Here is a 7931-nt window from a genome sequence, read left to right as displayed (position 1 = left end):
TGCCCCTGATTGATGAATGTGGAAAACTCGGGTGCTACTTAGTGGGAACATTTCTGCAGAGGCGTATCTAGTGAAAATAGCGCCTATGGCAAGCACAGAAATTGCACCCCTGTCCAAACTTCCACACATTAATTCACACTCTTTACTACCCCCTCTCCCTCCCTTGTCACTTTCTAATCTCTACTACCCTCTTCTTCTCCTCCTTTGTAGTTCTCTCATCTTGAGGTCCAGCGACGGGATTCTTCTGTCTTCCTGCACTGCTGCAGTGCCCGCTGCTTCACTGCTGAGCGCCGTAATATGACATCATATTTCGGCGCTCAGCAGTGAAGCAGCGGGCACCAGCAAGCGGCTTTTAAACGCTGTCTTTTTTTTTTTGATGCGGGGGAGAACGAGGGGTTCCGAGCCGTTGCTAGGCGTCCCTCTCTCTCCTCCGCATCAAAAAAAAAAGAAAGACAGTGTTTAAAAGCCGCTCGCTGCTGCCCGCTGCTTCACTGCTGAGCGCCGAAACTATAACGTCATATTACGGTGCTCAGCATTAAATGCCGGCACCGGGACGGAGGTAGAGGGCTCGTGGAGGAGAATGAGGGGCGCCGAGCCATTGCTAGGCGCCCCTCTCTCTCCTCCACATCAAAAATAAAAAAGACGGCGTTTAAAAGCCGCTCACTGGCGCCCCCTTTCAAATGGCGCCTACGGCATGAGCCATAGCTGCCATACCCTAGATACGCCTCTGCATTTCTGGGAAGCCTTGCCTCCACCAAGGAACCATTAATGAGCTCCACTAGAGCAGACTAGGCAGAAGATGGACATGACCAAGCCGGTGGGAGGTGAAAATGGAGAACAGGGGGTAAGGTTTTTGCTTGGCTTGCTTAGCCCACCGAGGGCCAGTATTTTGGGACAGAGGGTGAACACATTATTTTCAGTGAAACGGCGTGCTTGACCGTTATTGCAGGTTTGTATGGTAATTTCTACATGAACTTACAGTAAGTTCCCATTCTTTAAATGGAAGGAACTGCACTGCACCCAAAGCACAGAATATTGTACTACAGAAAAAAACACTTTGATGATTTGAAAGACACTCTGCTTACCTTTGATGGCGGCCCCCTGTAACCACAAATCTAAGAGGGACATAGGAATTTTCACGTATCTCCCTCTAACCAACCCCAAATTAAAGTTATTGTGAGGTCTGCACACACCGCAAAGGAGCAATGAAGCAGAGGTCTGGCCTCATGCTCACACCACTCTGTGTGGCACAGGACTTAAAGAAGAAAAAAGCAGAAGGAGAAAGGTTAGAGATGGGGAGAAAGGGGGTAAATTATGTGTTAAACTGTGTGATTGTTAGTGTATAGTGTACGGTGTTAGAGTGTGTATGGAGGTGTCAGTGTACAGTGTTCGGTGTTAGAGTGTGTATGGAGGTGTCAGTGTGCAGTGTACGGAGTGTGTATGGAGGTGTCAGTGTGCAGTGTACGGTGTTAGAGTGCGTATGGAGGTGTCAGTGTAAGACTGTGCTGGGTGTCAGTGTACAATGTTAGAGTTGGTGTGTGTGTGGCAGTATACAGTATAAGACTGGGTGGAGTGCCCACAAACAGTGTGTTAGTGTATTGTTTGCACGTCAGTGTGTGATGTTAGACTGAATGTGTGTGTTTGCATATAGTGTTTTAGAGTGTATTAGCGAGGGAGGTGGTGCAGGGAGCAGTGCACTGAGCAGTGAAGAAACTGTACACAGTAGGGACAGAAAGTGATTTCCTGTCCTGGGGTGTGATGCACCGTCTACCTGACTCAGTTTTCCCTGCGAAAGAAAAAATTGCTCTGCAACCTACTCTGTATTACGTCTTTACTGCTTCATCCTGCTACGCTGCACAAATATTGCCATCTATGTAAAAGAACGGGTGCAAGAGAATACTCTTACCTGGGGTGCCACGTACCGTATTTTTCGGCGTGAAACTTACCGAGCCGGACTGGAGAATCACGAATCTCTAGGGGAGGGGCGAGCGGAGAAGCTGCCTCCCCTGGGTCGGTCTTCTGGACCGCACCGAGGTAGGTGCAAGATCGTGATCTCCCCAACTAGCCCTGATCAGTGGGCGCCCGATGAGCAGGGCTGGTTGGGGAGATCACGACCTCCCTCTAACTAGCCCAACATTAGGGAGCTCGAGGTCTGTCACTTCCGTGCTCCCTAATCACCATAAGCCGGCTATTGATGCCGAGTGCGGGGATGACGTCATGTCCCGGCGCTCGGCATCAATTGCCGGCGCGTAGTGATGAGGGAGCAGTAAAGCAGAGGTCTAAAATGACAGACCTCACGCTCCCACAACTGGATGGAAGATAGAAGATGAAAAAGGTAAGAGATGGGGAGAAAGGGGTGTAGTGCAGTGCAGTGTATATATGTGTGTGTAAGGTCAGTGTATGTATATGGTCAGGTGAGTGTAAGAGCAGTGTAGGTATTTGTGTGTTTGTAAGCTGGTGTGTGTGTATATATATATATATATGTGTGTGTGTGTGTGTGTAAAGGCAGGGGTGTGTGGTGAGGGCAGTGTATAAATGTGTAGATATATATATATATATATGTGTGTGTGTGTGTAAGGGCAGTGTATGTATGTATATGTCTGTATGGGCAGTGTATGTGTATGGACAGGTGTGTGTAAGGGCAGTGTATGTGTATATGTGTGTTTGTAAGCTGGTGTGTTTGTGTATATGTGTGTAAAGGAAGGGGTGTGTGAGGGCAGTGTATGTCTATACATGTGTGAGTGTGGACAGGCATATGTTAGGGAGAGCTGACCCACCCAATCCAAGCAGGCTTTGTATACAACAACCAGCCGATCACCGGTAAGGTACATCGCTTGCCATGATTGGTTGGTTGTTTTATACTGGGTAGAGTGGTAGTCTTATACGGCGAGTATATCCCAAACTCTATATTTTAACTGGAAAAGTTGGGGGTCGTCTTATATGCCAGAAAATACGGTAGTCTTGGACTGGCCCTGGGTCCCCCCCCACTAGGCACTAGGGAGTCTGGAGCACGGGGGGCAAGTCTGGGGATGAATTTGTAAGTCTGGGGGGGGGCAGAGTGGCAAGCCTAGCGTCAGATGTGCATAACTGGGGCAGATGTGCATTGCTGGGGGGGGGGGTTGGAAAATAAAAGGAATTAAAAACAAGAAATGCATTTTTCTCCATCATAGTTTTTATTAAATATGAAAAAAATAGTTTACATGTGAATTATTATTTACTAGTAAAACTTTTTTCCTATAGGGTATTCTTATATTCAGGCTCCCCCCCCCCTAAATTACGATATTTGCTCGATTATAAGACAAGTTCGTTTTCCAGAGCAAATGCTCTGAAAAATACACCTCGTCTTATAATCGGGGGTTGTCTTATAATCAGACCTCAACTATGTCTGACTATGAGACTAAGATACAGATCCCCCGCAGCGATGCAGGGGACCTGGATCCTCCTGTCTCCCCCCTCCCCAACTTACCGGTACTTCTGAGTCCCCGGTGCTTAGTCCGGGCAGCGTGTAGAGCTCTACGCGCTACGAGTTCCCTGTGATCTCTGACAGCTGGGGAAGGTCTGTGCGATAGATGCAGACAACCTCTGCCGCTAACCGCACCTCCTCCTGGCTACAGCGGAAGTTGCCTACACGAATCACGTGTAGAGCTCTATGCTGCCCGGACTAAGCACTGGGGACTCAGAAGTACCGGTAAGTTTGGGAGGGAGGGGGAGGGAGTGTTAAATGGGGGCATAAGGCATTTCTGGAGGCAGAGTGCTCTGTGAAATGCCTTTTAACTCCCTTAATGCCACTCTGCCTCCTGAAATGCCTTTTAACCCTCTATACGCCACTCTGCCTCCTGAAATGCCTTATACCTCCCTATATACCACTATGCCTTTTAACCCCCTAAATGCCAGAGTGGCATATAGGGGTATAAGGCAATTCTGGAGGCAGAGTGGCACATAGGGGGTCAAAAGGCATATCATGGGGCACAGTGGCATTTAGAGGGTTAAAAGGCATATCATGGGGCACAGTGGCATATAGGGGGTATAAGGCATTTCTGGGGCACAGTGGCAAGCCAGGGGACAGATGTGCATAACTGTGGGAGCAGGTTGAAAAAAAAAGGAAATGTTTTTCTCAATCATAGCTTTTATTTAGTTTACATGAATTAACATTTACTGGTAAAACTTTTTTCTTATAGGGTCGTCTTATATTCAGGCTTTTTCTTTTTTCCCCTAAATTAATATTAAAACTTTGGGGGGGTCATCTTATAATCGAGCAAATACAGCATATGGGTTGGGAAGAGTGGGCGTGGCTTTGGGAGGTGGGCGTGTTGAGTAATTGATAGCTGTGCTGCAAAGTTCCCCTGCCCTTGTGAATTTACATTCTATTTACTAGACCACATTTCCCTTTAAAATACTTTTACGTGATACAGCTTAAAAGATACACACAAACCTTGCCCTCTAGCCTGTCCTTAGTTATTCATTACAGTTTATTATTATCTTTACACAGCTATTGTATATTACATCATCTCTGTGCTCTTGTACACTGTTTAAAGAATGTGTTTCTACTACTCTTGAACCGAATCCAAAAACGTAATCCACAATAACCCATATAATAGTGTGACTCACATCAATTAAGCATGAGAAACGACTCAGTTTAGAGTAATTGTGTAAGAAATACAGTGACTAACAACCAGATTCGATGCCGTGTGTACATTGCGGCTTTTATTACCTGCCAGATGTTAAACTGCGTGCCATAACTAAAAATACATCTTTCATTGCTGTAGTAAGGACTAATTAAACATGACAGATTTATAATTTTAATATAGATACAAGGTTAACCAATATACAATGTACTCTCACAGTCAGTATCAGCTATACTTTGCTTAGCTGCAGATAAGGATGCAGATATTTACACTATTTTTCTTTTGAGGATGAGAGGGTTTTCAGCATTTTTGCTATATCTTTGTTTAATTGTAATTTCTCATTTACTGTACACACACAAATCATATATTTTTTTCAAGACAACTAGGACTTTCTTGGGAAACCATTTTAATTTATATATAATATGAAAAACATGTGCAAAAAGAGAAAAATAAAACAGAATATGTTTAATTTACTGGGCCCATGTCTCATTTGAGGCAGTATGGCGGTCCTACATGTCAATTTAACCCATTCAAGCAATGGGTTTAAAAACATCTGTTTGGATGCTGTTCCTTTCTAAAGATCTCGCAGGGGGGAGCAATGCTGGAGGGGATTTAAATGCTGGACATACTACATCTTCAACAGTAAGTCAATGCAGGACGTCCTACAGGATAAGGGGTTAAAGATCACATTTCGTTAAATAAATTGGCTGTTGTAGATTTTCATTCTGACAATGAATAAGGAAAGTTATGAAATAGGAATGATGCGTGCTGATGCCGCCAGCCGAGCTACTTTAATACTTTTTTTTTTTTTAATTTAATATGCCAAGCCGGATCGGCTTTCCATATTATATTTTAAAAAAAAGTATTATAGTAGCTCTGGCCGGCAACATCAGCACGCATCTGCCGTTTAGATCAGTTTTCCAGCAATCTGATGGCTGCATAGTGATGGGAGCAGCGTGAGGGGTGAAAGCTCCGCCCCCTCGCACTCACCTTTCATCCCTCACGCTGATCCCATCACCAGATGGCCATAGCACAAGGCCGCTGGGTGCTGGTGCCGCCGGCCGGCGCTACTTTAATACTTTTTTTTTTTTAATTTAATATGGCAATTGCCCCCCTGCCCCCCGGCCCAGCACACCCCTGGCTGGGATCATGTAACCACACAGTCTTAAGGTTTGAAATACCACATAAGGCTGAATTCTTTTTAGAAATTGTAGTCCTTTTATTAAAAGGTCTGTAAACAAACAAAAAGAAAAGCCTTGCTCTCTGAGCATTTATTGACAAACAGCAACTAACTCTCGTTGGACGGCTTACCCGCTACCAACAAAAACATTTAGCACAGACCTTTTCGTTTAGGAACCGTTCAGCAGATTCTTAACCCCTTCGCGACCTTTGCCGGTTCAGGACCGTCATAACAAGAAGGTCACTAAATGACCTTTGACGGTCCTGAACCGTCAAAAAGTTAAATAAGCTTAGAAAGTGATCAAGGATCACTTTCTTCGCTTAAACGGCCTTGCTGCAATGCCTCGATGTCGAGGCATTCAGCAAGGCCGAGATCGGCATCGGGGGCCATGTCTGGCCCCTCCCCGGGGCGTCAACAGCCGCCATACATTGTATGGCGGCGGACGCCCGTTTTAAAAGCGTTTAGGAGGCGATCAACGATCGCCTCCTAAACTTAAATGGTGTCGCTGGAATGCCTCGATCAGGAGGCATCCAGCGACACCAAACACTTACCTTTAGGTGGGCTGTGACCGCTCCGGAGAGCGGTCACAGCCGCAGCTGCCGGTGATCTTCGCCATCAAGTAAGATGGCGGCGGCCCGGGAAATAAAACAAGAGAGACGAAAAAGTTCGCTAGAGGGTCTCCAGACCCTCTAGAGAACTGGCTCCACTTGCTGGTTGAATACAGGTACTGCATTCAACCATGCAAGTCAATGGAGCCCAGCTTTCTAATCACTATGTGATTAGTAAAATATTCAAAAAAAAAAAAAAAAAAAAAAAAAAATGTGCTAACATTTAAAAATAATTATGCAGTGATGTCACTAGATGAACCACCCAGTACCAGCAAAATGTGTAAAAAAAAAATATAAAAAAAGTATTAAAAAAATAAAAAAAAATAAAAAAATAAAGTTTATTATTTTGAGCAAGTGCTAAAATTTCTCAAAAATCTCAAAGAGTTAAAATAAAAGCACTTCAAATACCCAAGGGGTGTCTAATATATAAAAAAAATGGCTGATGGGGTAAATTGGAGTGGCCTAGCTCACAGATAGGGCATAGGTACAGACTGACCAAAATGGAGAAAAAAAGCGCACTTCCCAAATGTGGCATTTTAAATCTGAAACAACCTGACAAACCCATGCATGTCGGGTATCACTGCACTCAGGAGATGTTCCTGAACACATATTGGGGGGTTGTTTGACAGTGACATATACCAGAACCTGTATATCTATAACTAAAGTACAATTTGTGTGAAAAAAATTACTATTACAAAGTTTGACAAAGTGTAGTTCTATAATTGGTGCATGGAAAGGGTTAAAATAACAGCATTCGGAATACCCTGGGGTGTCTAGTTTTCCAAAATATATGGTTTGAATGGGTTAAATTTAGTTAACCGGCTTCAAAGATATTCCAAAGAGGAGATGGAGGCAGAATGACCAAATGACCACCTGAATTACGCATGCCCCAAAAGTAGCCTTTTACCAGCCAAACAATCTGACAAACCCATGCATGTGGGGTATCGCTGTACTCAGGAGATGTTCCTGAACACACATTGGGGTGTTGTTAGACAGTGGCATATACCAGAACCTGTATATCTATAACTAAAGTACAATTTGTGTGGAAAAAAAAATAAAAAAAATTACTATTACAAAGTTTGACAAAGTGTAGTTGTATAATTGGTGCATGGAAAGGGTTAAAATAACAGCATTTGGAATACCCTGGGGTGTCTAGTTTTGAAAAATATATGGTTTGAATGGGTTAAATTGAGTTAACCGGCTTCAAAGATGTTCCAAAGAGGAGATGTAGGCAGACTGACCAGATTTGTTAAAAAAGATTTGGAAATCATAAAACGCTGCTTGTACTTATTGCCCTATAACGTACAAAAAACAGCAAAAAAACATAAAAACATTGGGTATCTCTAAACTCAGGACAAGTAGTAGAATCTATTTAGCTAGTTTTTTTACTTGCTTTTTTAGGTGAGTAAAATATTTTTCAAATAAAAGTCATAAAATGTCTTTTTTTTCAATTTTTCACCATGTTTTTTTTATTTTTTTTATAGTAAATAAGATGATACGATCAAAATAATGGTATCT

Source organism: Spea bombifrons, chromosome 1 (genome assembly GCF_027358695.1).
Source record: "Spea bombifrons isolate aSpeBom1 chromosome 1, aSpeBom1.2.pri, whole genome shotgun sequence".
Taxonomy (NCBI): domain Eukaryota; kingdom Metazoa; phylum Chordata; class Amphibia; order Anura; family Pelobatidae; genus Spea; species Spea bombifrons.
Note: the sequence above shows the minus strand (reverse complement) of the source record.